Source organism: Oncorhynchus keta, chromosome 33 (genome assembly GCF_023373465.1).
Source record: "Oncorhynchus keta strain PuntledgeMale-10-30-2019 chromosome 33, Oket_V2, whole genome shotgun sequence".
Taxonomy (NCBI): Eukaryota; Metazoa; Chordata; class Actinopteri; order Salmoniformes; family Salmonidae; genus Oncorhynchus; species Oncorhynchus keta.
In genome coordinates, this window is record NC_068453.1 from 19,870,048 (window position 1) to 19,882,279 (window position 12,232).

The window sequence follows — 12,232 nt, forward strand, 5'->3', positions numbered from 1 at the left end:
AACCTTAAATTCATTCGAGTTTCATCTCTCTTATCAAACTTAAGAGAACAGATGAATACACATATAGGCCTACTCAATAAAGTAGAATTTTTCAAAAGCCTTTATATATTGTCGCATGCAATAATCTGTACTCTTAATAATCATAAGTATTGTTCTTATTATTATATTTACTAACTCCACTGCAATTCCCCGATTTAGGAATACCACGTTTCTCGACCTTTTGCGTGAATCACAGGTTGATGTCAATGGGGGCGGCAGGGTAGCCTAGTGGTTGGACTAGTAACCGGAAGGTTGCAAGTTCAAATCCCCGAGCTGACAAGCTACAAATATGTCGTTCTGCCCCTGAACAGGCAGTTAACCCACTGTTCATAGGCTGTCATTGAAAATAAGAATTTGTTCTTAACTGACTTGCCTAGTAAAATGAGAGATTTGTGCAAAATGTGGCTTATATGCTCTTACTGTATCTACATGCCTATAGCACCTGAGCAGTACACACTCAGTGAGTTACTCCATGGGACATCTTATTGAAACATTTTAAAAGCAGCTGACGCACATACTGTCACTCAACTTACCGTATCAAGTTAGTGAATTGACCAGGGAACCAGAATCCAGAATGCCTGATGTCCTCTGGTCTCATTTGGGATGCAGACATTGTACTGCTGCCTGCTCTAATGAGATCTCTAGGCTGGAGAATCTAATATTCCCCACCGAGGCTACAACATGGAGTGGAGTCATCTGTGATCAAGAAGAACTACAGAGGCAATAGAATAGAGCCACACTCCAGAGGAGAATGTTCTGTAAGGGATCTGTAGTGTGTGTCGAATTACCAATAGATGGCAGTGAAACATGATGACTTCTTCTCTCCACAAGTCCTGATTTAGGATCCGTTTTTCCTTTTAGATCACAATGAATATGATTACATGAACAGGGCAAGATGATCCGAGATAAGCAGTCTTATTCTGAGTTGCTTGACACATACTTCATCTTTACAGTAGATATATGTACCACATAATATGTTTGCTCGTTTGCTCGTTTTTGCTGATGTCTGGTGGCTGGTTTGGAAGGACAGGCAGCTACAGTACAGAGATGAGTAATTAACACAGTAATTAACACTGCCTCATTTGACATGATGGAGTACCCAGTGTGTGTGTGTGTGTGTGTGTCCCAATGTGTGTGTGTCCCAAGGCTCTTTGCTGCTGTCTCCCCACCACCACCACCCTGATCCCCATCGCCAGATCCCCCAGCCTCATCCTATTAGCTGGCATATTAACCACCACCCATGTTTTATGATCGGGACATAATCCCACCCTGTCATGGTGGTCTGTCATTATAGTAAGACAAGTCTCCTTGCTACCGTCCTTGTGTTTACTCTTTTCCAAGTGAGTCCCTCCTCTTCTCCACATAGCCTCCCCACCTTTGAGGCAGGGACAGGGGTGTACTGGCAACAATCACACCCCCTTAATACATTTAGATCCAGGACATAATCCGGACAGTGTTTCCTGGCATTAAGTGCATATCCACACCTGCCATGTTGTTGTGGGAGATGGGCCAGATCTGATGGGAGGACAGTAGCAGGTTTATTGGCTCTCTCACCACCAAGGTAGATCCTATCAGTGTGTCAGTGTCTCATAACACCTTCCATAGGCTTTGGGCTTCGGGGCAGTCGCCTGGCCCTGTTCCACAACACTGATCCTGGCGTGATTCTGACAATCTCACCCTCTGTCTGGGGGAAACCCTATGAGGGTTCCCATCACCTGCCTCTACTTGTCTTCTCCATTGATTAGTGTGGGAGACTGGGATTTCAGTGTTTAGAGAGCTTGCACCCACATAGATTATGCTAAATGGTATCAGTATAAGATATTGTCACAATCACAGATTTGCAACAAAGCCATGAAGTATTGGGTTTGAGCCAGGTGACGAGTTGAACCAGGGAACACTTGTTATGATTTAGTGTTTTCCTCTGATACTTGTTATTAACTTTACAGTTTACCGGCTCACTGAGAATCATCAATCTGCTGGTGGATGTCATCTTGCTCTCAGCTCCCAGCTGCTTGGAGAGACTGACAACCATCTCATTCACTCAGTGCTCAGTCAGTCATATCTCCCAGGGAGAGAGAAGTGAGTGGGATGGAGATAAGTGCTGCAAGATGGAGCCCCTTCATTTAATGCAGAGCAGATAGACATACAACAGAAAACATTCACGGTCACACAGATTGATACGAACAACATTGAATTCACTCTTGAGCATCGTAGTACTGTTTTGGTGTGAATATAGCACAGGGATTAGAGACAATTATAAACTGGGTGGTTCAAGCCCTGAATGCTGGTTGACAGCCGTGGTATGTCAGACCGTATACCACAGGTATGACAAAATATACATTTTTACTGCTCTTATTACGTTGGTAACCAGTTTATAATAGCAGTAAGGCACCTCAGCTGTTTGTGGTATGTGGCCAATATATATAACGGCTAAGAACTGTATCCAGGTACTCCGCGTTGCATCGTGCTTTAGAACAGCCCTTAGCCATGGTATATTGGCCATATACCACACTCCCCAGGGCCTTATTGCTTAATTATAAAGTTGACAGAAAAATGTTGGTTCACAGAGTGTTGTAATTGATATGAGGAGCGGTGAGCATGAGGTGTAAGGAGGGTTTATGGGGATTTTTTACAGGGTGGATCCATCTCCCTAGCTGTCTATAACCAGACTGACTACGTCCCCCTCCAGAGTGCATTAAGGTCTCTCAGAGTAGGCTTTCAGACCAGACCCATTTTAGACATAGTTCTCTCTCCCTCTTTGGCCAGGGTATTACAGCAACCAAAATGAGCTCCTCTTTCTCCGCAGACAAGTTTAGCATTCACCTGTGTTCCCTTGTCTAACGGGACAGGCTATGCTCCATGTTCCTCTTTTAATCTGGGGCAGTATAATATTTCATTTCCTTCGTAATTCGTTAAATCAGCCACCGGGTCCCGCTTCTCAGACAGGGCCGGGAGGCACCAAACGCAATTCACATCTCCTTCCTTTTCCTCGGTTTCTGAACCATGCAAAACTCTGTGATTGTTCTTTAATAACAGAGTGTGGATGTATCCAGGTTGCCATTGTGGGGCCGTAATTTAATACCTAATGTTGTCCCTTTGAGGAAATGACAGGTAAATTGAGGGCTCGCTTTGGAATGAGGTCTTGCGTGGATACTGAGAATAGGGCCTTTTTATCAAACAGAGTAGAACATTAGCAGTTTAGAACATTAGCAGTTTAACTTTGTCAATTCGAGTTCTTCAGTCATTCTTTATCTTGGTGTAGGTTGCCAAGTCAACTTCTCTCCTCAACCTTCATCCCAAGGAGCATTACGTTGCCTCAGCAAAATGGATGACTGAACGAAATGCAAATACAACGCATGGTGAACGACGACACTTGTCAGCATTAAGCAGTGTCTAAATGATTCAAGGTCACACAGCGAGGTGGACACACTGAGGTCAGTGACTGATGAGTGAGAAAGGCATGTATGGCATTAGCCCTGGTGGACCTTAGCCTAATCTGTCAGGGAGTTAGATCCAGAGCGCTGTACTGTTTTTTTACAGATACGTGTGCACTACACTGGGGATTGGGCTGTGATGCTGTTGGCTGTGTGGCATCTTCTTCTGTCTAGCAGACCATGCTCAGTAACCAGTGGGCTGATGGGCATGTTTCTGTCAGCACAGCCTCTTGATCCTTATCCAGGGAGCAGTGAAACCACCCTCCGGTGAAGCTCAGGACAACGCTGATTGGGAAAAGCAACATCACTGTGTTCAAAATAGCTGCAGGGTTGTCACTTTCCAGAATGCTCCACTTCCCATGGCATTCGCCATGTCCTCTGTGATCCAACGCGTCTTGGACACATTGCGGTCACCATGCGGCTGGAGGAGATCTGAATCATGCAGAGATGAATCCTGCGAATGTCCCGTGAGAAAAGTGTGTTCCTTGAGAATATCGTCTAAGCTGTCCAGGACATGTTTCTGACTCATTAGCCTTGTTACAGAGGAGTACAGTATATCCTTTACCAACCGAGGTCAGGTGACCACTGCATTGTAGGTATTTATCTACCCAAAGACCAATGGAACCATGTCAGATTCAGAGGCTGTGTTGTTTTGAGCAACTCCCTGAACCATCCAAAGTTTTCTGTGTCTGAAGCTGAACTTCTCACAGGAGAACTCAACACATCTCCAAGATGGATTCCTTTTCATGTGTCTGGTCTGGCCTTATTTAAGCCAGGGGCATTTCTTGATCTGCAGGCTTCTCTTTCCTCAGCGGGAGAGACTCACTTCAAAGGTGTGGCCAGTAAAATCAGGGCATCTTCATGCTCAACCGCAAGGTCTTCTGCTGAATGTTCTACTGTCAGTGGGATTCTCTAAACTTTCTGCCCTGGATGTCAGATATTGGAATTGTGTTTTGATTCACCTGCAGCTATCGCGGTCACAGCATGTCTTCTCTCACATGTCTTGCTTATAGCTTTACACTCTCAAGTCAAGTCGTATTGATATACTCTGCCCTCTGCATTGACCTCCATTACTCAGTGTAGGTAAAGAGCTACCACCTTCACATGATACCTCCAAACCTTCAATCTCCTATGCAAAAACAGCAGGAGAGAGAAAGAGCCAGCAAAAGAGACAGAGAGGGAGAGGCAGAGAGAGCGAATGAGAGCTGGGGAGAGAGAGAGAGAGCAGTCCCTCGCATTAAGCACATCTTTTCAAGTACGGTGGCAGCGCTATGATGAGAAAAAAATGTCACTGAGGATCCTATCAGTGGGATCAGAGTGAGGATAGTATTAGTGGGATCAAAGTGAGAACTATGTAAAATATCTGAGCCAGGTTTCTTAAACTGTTCTGACATCAGCCAGCGGGGATTCATCCTGTCACGGTTTTCTTCCTGTGAAGGAGAGGCGGACCAAAACGCAGCGTGGTTATTTTATACATCTTTAATAAAGATGATAACTTGGACAATGTATAATACAAAATAAGACATGTGAAAAACTGAAACAGCCCTATCTGGTGCAACAAACACAAATACAGGAAGAATCACCCACAAAACCCAACACCAAACAGGCTACCTAAATATGGTTCCCAATCAGAGACAATGACTAACACCTGCCTCTGATTGAGAACCATATCAGGCCAAACACAGAAACAGACAAACTAGACACACAACATAGAATGCCCACTCAGATCACACCCTGACCAACCAAAACATAGAAACATACAAAGCAAACTATGGTCAGGGTGTGACACATCCGGATGCCTCGTTGTGCCCAAAGCAGCTCCGTAGATCTACTAATGCTAAATAACATTTGGTTTGTTGAAAATGTTATAGATCACATTAGGAGGGAGGTTGAAATAGCTCTATTTGTTGGGATGGGGAAATATTTGTGTGTGTGTGTGTGGCAGGGGGATATGCAGCCTTAGTCCCTCTTTCCACACTTTTCAGGGAGTGTTATGGTGTTTTCTCCCCAGGATTAGTCCCACTGACTACAAGTGGGTCCACATTCACTACGGGGGAACAAACAGACTATGCAGCTCCACAACACTGTCAGACACACAATGTCTGTCTGGGACTTTCTTCTCTTCTCTTTCTTATCCCTCTCTTCCTGTGTGGAATAATGGCCTCCTCCATTCATTATCTCCCTCCTCTCCAGGAAATCAATAGCGATGATAACAAGCTGAAGAGAGGTCCTCAGTCAAAACAGCCCATTGAGCCTAAATGTCACTGTTTGGAGTCCAAGATTGATTTATTCTGGCAAAATACTGGTTGCTATCTTGGAATTGCCTCCTTTCCTCATTCCCTCCCTCCTTTCTTTCATTCTAATCACGATTCAGGAGAGTGTGCTTTTACTTCTCTGTACTTTGAAAGTCTCGTCCAAAGTTCAAGTAAGCAAACATTTTACTTCCTCAATCTCGGCCCGCAGGGGGCTTTAAACGAGAACTCCTAATAGATGGCCTGATTTAAGCCACCACAGCGCAACTACTTTAGACTCATAATGACACGCGCTGATGGCTTGGTTAATTACGCTGAATTGTGTGTTTAGCAAACAATCTGTCTGGGAAATATTTAAACAGACTCAATCACAGTGATAATGCCTTTTCCACTTCAGACTTTGCAATCAGCAAAGAGCTCAGGGTCCAACTCTTGGATGGATCAACATGGCGACTCAGAACTTTCTGTAGGTGCTTTTAACGCTTAATGCTTTTAACCTCTGACACAGCTATGGGTTTTCAACGGTGTGGCGGTGTGTTGCCAATTTCATATGCAACTCAATGCACACAATATACCTCCATACCTTAATCTCACTCTGCCTCCGTGAGACCCTGCTAAGCTAATGGAGTCCGTAGTGGTTTTAAGAGGTAGTCCTTTTAGTGTTTTTTTCCACATCATTTGTATGTTTTATGTTTAATGTGTTTTCTTGGGCTCCTTTGGGATATAGCTCCATATCCATTCTCTCAGAATGAAGGTTGAATCTACTTTTGTGTTTTTAGGAACACATTATGCATTTGGGCGCTGTCAGTCACATGAATTTGTGGGAGAGTAAACTTATCTCCAGGCAGGACCAGATGAATATACTGTAAGGGCTTACCGGGCCTGAAACTCCTGGGCCCAGGCCCGTGGTGGGGCCAAGAGGCAGCAAATTATTATTTATTTTAAAAATATATATTATTTTTTAAATATATACTGTATATATTATATGTAGTATATATTTAGTATTTTTTCACTGCAACCTCCAATCACAGAAAGACTCTCTGCTAATTATCAGATGGGGGGATAGGAGGTAGGGGGCACCCTGGGTAATTGGGGGGCCCTGCCTTAATTGGGTAACTGATTAATTTTTTCAAAACAGCTTCAATGTGACTTGGCATAGATTCTACAAGTGGACCTAAACCATGGCAGGAAAATGCACCCCACACCATAAAACATACGTTGTATCCCTTGTTCACTCATGTGTTTCCTTTATTTTGGTAGTTACCGGTATGCCTACAGTTGGGAAGGCTGCTATTTGGGCAGCATGCAAGCCATAGACATATCATCCATTGAAGGGTTTTATAACCTCTTACTGTGGCAATTTGCCTGCTAAACTCATGGGTACACTAGCAATGGCTGCCAGTCCTGACTTGAACGAGAAGTGCCATCTATGGATTATCTTTCTATGGTTGGTTGCGGCCTATGATTTCTTAATCCGGCGCTGTCCGCAGGCTATTGCGCACAGCTCATATAAGCCTGGGACATCAACGAATCAAAGTTGGCCTTAGTGGGAGTGACCATAGAATTATATGGCTGTGATTTTATAGAATAAAGTATTTGCCATCATTAAATTTGAGCAAATCACACAACTGAGAGGCGTGTCTCTGTAAACGAGGTGCCCACCACGCATACAGGGGAGAATTAGGGTGGAAGGTGTTGTGGGAGATGATTGGTTGGTAGATTAAGCCGATTAAGCCAATGCCTATGTACTGGGAGTTTCTCCTGGTTTTTCTGTATTGGCTAATGAAGGCAGAGTTTGCCGCCTTGGTATATCAGACTCTTTGCGCATTTGGGCGGAGGTGTCTGGGAACGAGATTAGTGGGAGAATAACATTATGGCGACAGGTAGCCTAGTGGTTAAGAGCGTTGGGCCAGTAACTGAAAGTTTGGGAACATACTGACTGGCAAGGTTCGTATCCCTTGCTTGCTAGCTAGCCAACTACGACTAACTTACAGTCACGTCAAACAGTGCAGCCAGAATAACAACAATGTAGCTGCATTTGCATTTATTTAAGCTGTTTTCTAGTGACATTTATTTGGATACATCCATAACAATGAGCTAATAAGTCACAATTTCACCTGGCATAGAAAATGTGCTCTTTCATCAGGACACTGTTGTTCACAGCAAACACAATCACTTCAAACTGACGCTGGAAAGACTGCAAACTCGCTGCACTTCATTTCGTTTTACATGTTTTCTATTGATATTTCTGTGTATATATAGCCATAAAAATGATGCTGATTCATGATTTCGACTGGTTGAGAAAAGCTGCCTGCCTGTCTATCTCATCCCAAATCCAGACAACTCATCCCAACTTCATCCCATCTCCAGACATGCGACAGCTGGAGATTGAATTTGAATATTGAAACAATGTTGCAAATATAAGAGAGATAGACAGGAAGGTTTATACAAATCTCCGTGGTGAAAACAAAATGTTAGTCTAAACGAAATGTGAAAATGTCTCTGCTTTTTATAGTGGAGATCAAGTTTATAAAGTGCCTGGTGGGCTGATGAGACAGTGGATTGTGCAGTCAGATGGAACAGAGGAAATAGACATTTTAATCTCATAGAGTTAGCGGAATATATTTTGTGGAATAGACACCGGCTGGAATGCGGTTCTAACCAACCAGCCCGTTGTGTACCTTCCGATTACTACCATCCAAATATGAATGGCAAAGGCCAATGAAAAACCAGCACCACACCATCACACAATGTCTTGTTCACAGAGGAATAGGAGGAGTAGGTCTGCTGATTGTGAGTTGACTAGGTCCCTGCAGACTCTACAGGCTGGGGGCTGCATCATTGCTCTGGTCTAGCTCCTGCTTCACAGAGGAAGAGGGAGAGAGATTTCTCAGCCCACGGACAGCAGAGCAGCCTGAAGCCAAAACACCCAGATGCTTATTTAATTCCTCGCTGGCTCACAGTGGGCTGTAAATTGAACATGGAAGCATAATTCTGGGTGTCTGTTTGTTGTGTTTAAACACTGGCGAGCCGTCTGCCGGCGTCGCTTCATCAGCCGCCCCCCCCCGACTTCCAGGTGGATCTCCGCCCCTCCCCGCTGCAGAGGTGTGTGGAGCAGGAGAGGAACCCGAAACCAGCCCAGCACACCCGCTAAGGGGGAAGGGGAAAGGAACTGAAAAATGTCTCAGCTCTGAAGAAACAGTGTTAATTTTGCACTGATCTCTGAGTCAAAAACTATGAAAAATAGAAGTGATTTCTCAGGGGAATGTCCGATTGAGGCCTGTGCTCACAGCGAGGTGTTTTGTAGCCAGCCATTGTATCATGGCACCCGGCCTCTCCTCCACACAAAGACACAACGGTGCCGTCCCCTTTCCTCTCCAACGAGTCACAATAGTGGTGGTCACGAGGATGTCGGACATGGCACAGTTACCAACCCAGTGGGTGCCAGATGTGAAGGAAACCATCGTCAGCTTGTAAGAGCTTGTCTTGGTTATTCATTTAAACATGCCTTTGCATGTTCGGGTGGAACCACTAATAATGAGTCAATGTTCACAATGCAGAGTTGATCGAGGCGTCTATCACCTCACTCCTTGGAGCTGTCCTTCTTTCTTGGAATTGCCCCCACTCAATCTCCCCACTCCATTCCTTCTCAGAATGACCCTACAAGGATAGACCCTTTGTCCATTGGGATCTTACTGACTGCGTACTGTAGGAGTGTAACCTGCATGCTATTTTGGTAACTGGATGCCACCTGCTACTGCAACTAAACAGGTAGTGTAGTGCAAAATGGAGGTCATTGGCAACCCTTTCTGTCTTAGTACTTCACTATGCCCTTCCTCTTTATGTCGGACGTGTGCTCTCTGCTGTCAAACATAAGAAGTGGTGGCAGATTTGAGCCTCCATTTGCTTGTAATTAGGATTATCCATAATCTCAGAGGGTGAGTGAAAGTCTGTTATAAACTTGGTGGTTGGAGTCCTGAATGCTGATTGGCTGAAAGCCATATACCACGGGTATGAAAAACAGGTACTTTTTACTGTTCTAATTACGCTGGGAATCAGTTTATAATAGCAATAAGGTACCTTGGGGGTTTGTGGTATATGGCCAATATCCCACGGCTAAGGGCTGTATCCAGGCACTTTGCGTTGCGTCGTACATAAAGAACCCTTAGCCATGGTATATTGGCCATATACCACACCCCCCTCAGGCCTTATTGCTTAAATATACTCTGTTACATCCTGTATTGGTTTTATTTGTTATTTTCTACCTAGTTTATCACACTCTGCTCCTCATTGATGTCACTCGTCCGTTCACTCTGTATTAGGTGAGTGTTGAATGTCTATTAGCATTGCATGGAGAATAGGTTTGCAGTAGAGTTGCTAAGAAACCACAGAGCTTCCCCAGAATGTGCTGTTATTTCTGATAACCACGTCACGGCTTTCACACCTCCGAGAATAAGTACAGCAGCCTAGACTTTAAAGACAAGGAGACCAAAGGAAGACAGAGTAGTTCTCCCAAGGATGGAAAATCATTCTGTCTCCAGTAGATCTGAGAATTTTGAAAGATGAGCATGCATCGTTGAGCTCTATCAGCTTTTTGGGTTGTTTTTTGATAAATCTCGCACAACAACACAGACATAGGCATATAAGCCATTTTTAGTGTTCTAAGAATGTGTTGGGAGCTAGCATAACCCCCATGTCACCCTCCGCTCACTGAAGAATGTGTTGGGAGCTAGCATAACCCCCATGTCACCCTCCTCTCACTGAAGAATGTGTTGGGAGCTAGCATAACCCCCATGTCACCCTCCGCTCACTGAAGAATGTGTTGGGAGCTAGCATAACCCTCATGTCACCCTCCTCTCACTGAAGAATGTGTTGGGAGCTAGCATAACCCCCATGTCACCCTCCGCTCACTGAAGAATGTGTTGGGAGCTAGCATAACCCCCATGTCACCCTCCGCTCACTGAAGAATGTGTTGGGAGCTAGCATAACCCCATGTCACCCTCCTCTCACTGAAGAATGTGTTGGGAGCTAGCATAACCCCCATGTCACCCTCCGCTCACTGAAGAATGTGTTGGGAGCTAGCATAACCCCCATGTCACCCTCCTCTCACTGAAGAATGTGTTGGGAGCTAGCATAACCCCCATGTCACCCTCCGCTCACTGAAGAATGTGTTGGGAGCTAGCATAACCCCCATGTCACCCTCCGCTCACTGAAGAATGTGTTGGGAGCTAGCATAACCCCCATGTCACCCTCCGCTCACTGAAGAATGTGTTGGGAGCTAGCATAACCCCCATGTCACCCTCCTCTCACTGAAGAATGTGTTGGGAGCTAGCATAACCCCCATGTCACCCTCTGCTCACTGAAGAATGTGTTGGGAGCTAGCATAACCCCCATGTCACCCTCCTCTCACTGAAGAATGTGTTGGGAGCTAGCATAACCCCCATGTCACCCTCCGCTCACTGAAGAATGTGTTGGGAGCTAGCATAACCCCCATGTCACCCTCCTCTCACTGAAGAATGTGTTGGGAGCTAGCATAACCCCCATGTCACCCTCCTCTCACTGAAGAATGTGTTGGGAGCTAGCATAACCCCCATGTCACCCTCCTCTCACTGAAGAATGTGTTGGGAGCTAGCATAACCCCCATGTCACCCTCCTCTCACTGAAGAATGTGTTGGGAGCTAGCATAACCCCCATGTCACCCTCCGCTCACTGAAGAATGTGTTGGGAGCTAGCATAACCTCCATGTCACCCTCCGCTCACTGAAGAACGTGTTGGGAGCTAGCATAACCCCCATGTCACCCTCCGCTCACTGAAGAATGAGTTGGGAGCTAGCATAACCCCATGTCACCCTCCGCTCACTGAAGAACGTGTTGGGAGCTAGCATAACCCTCATGTCACCCTCCGCTCACTGAAGAATGAGTTGGGAGCTAGCATAACCCCCATGTCACCCTCCGCTCACTGAAGAATGAGTTGGGAGCTATCATAACCCCCATGTCACCCTCCGCTCACTGAAGAACGTGTTGGGAGCTAGCATAACCCCCATGTCACCCTCCGCTCACTGAAGAATGAGTTGGGAGCTAGCATAACCCCCATGTCACCCTCCGCTCACTGAAGAACGTTTTGGGAGCTAGCATAACCCTCATGTCACCCTCCGCTCACTGAAGAATGAGTTGGGAGCTAGCATAACCCCCATGTCACCCTCCGCTCACTGAAGAATGAGTTGGGAGCTAGCATAACCCCCATGTCACCCTCCGCTCACTGAAGAACGTGTTGGGAGCTAGCATAACCCCCATGTCACCCTCCGCTCACTGAAGAATGTGTTGGGAGCTAGCATAACCCTCATGTCACCCTCTGCTCACTGAAGAATGAGTTGGGAGCTAGCATAACCCCCATGTCACCCTCCGCTCACTGAAGAATGTGTTGGGAGCTAGCATAACCCCCATGTCACCCTCCGCTCACTGAAGAACGTGTTGGGAGCTAGCATAACCCCCATGTCACCCTCCGCTC

At 45.7% G+C, this 12,232-nt stretch overlaps 1 protein-coding gene across 3 annotated transcripts in view; it reads left to right on the forward strand.

Moving 5' to 3' along the window:
* The window catches only part of LOC118366363 (synaptotagmin-1-like), a 225,540-nt gene that overhangs the window by 73,024 nt on the left and 140,284 nt on the right, over positions 1-12,232 (forward strand). The window lies entirely within an intron of this gene.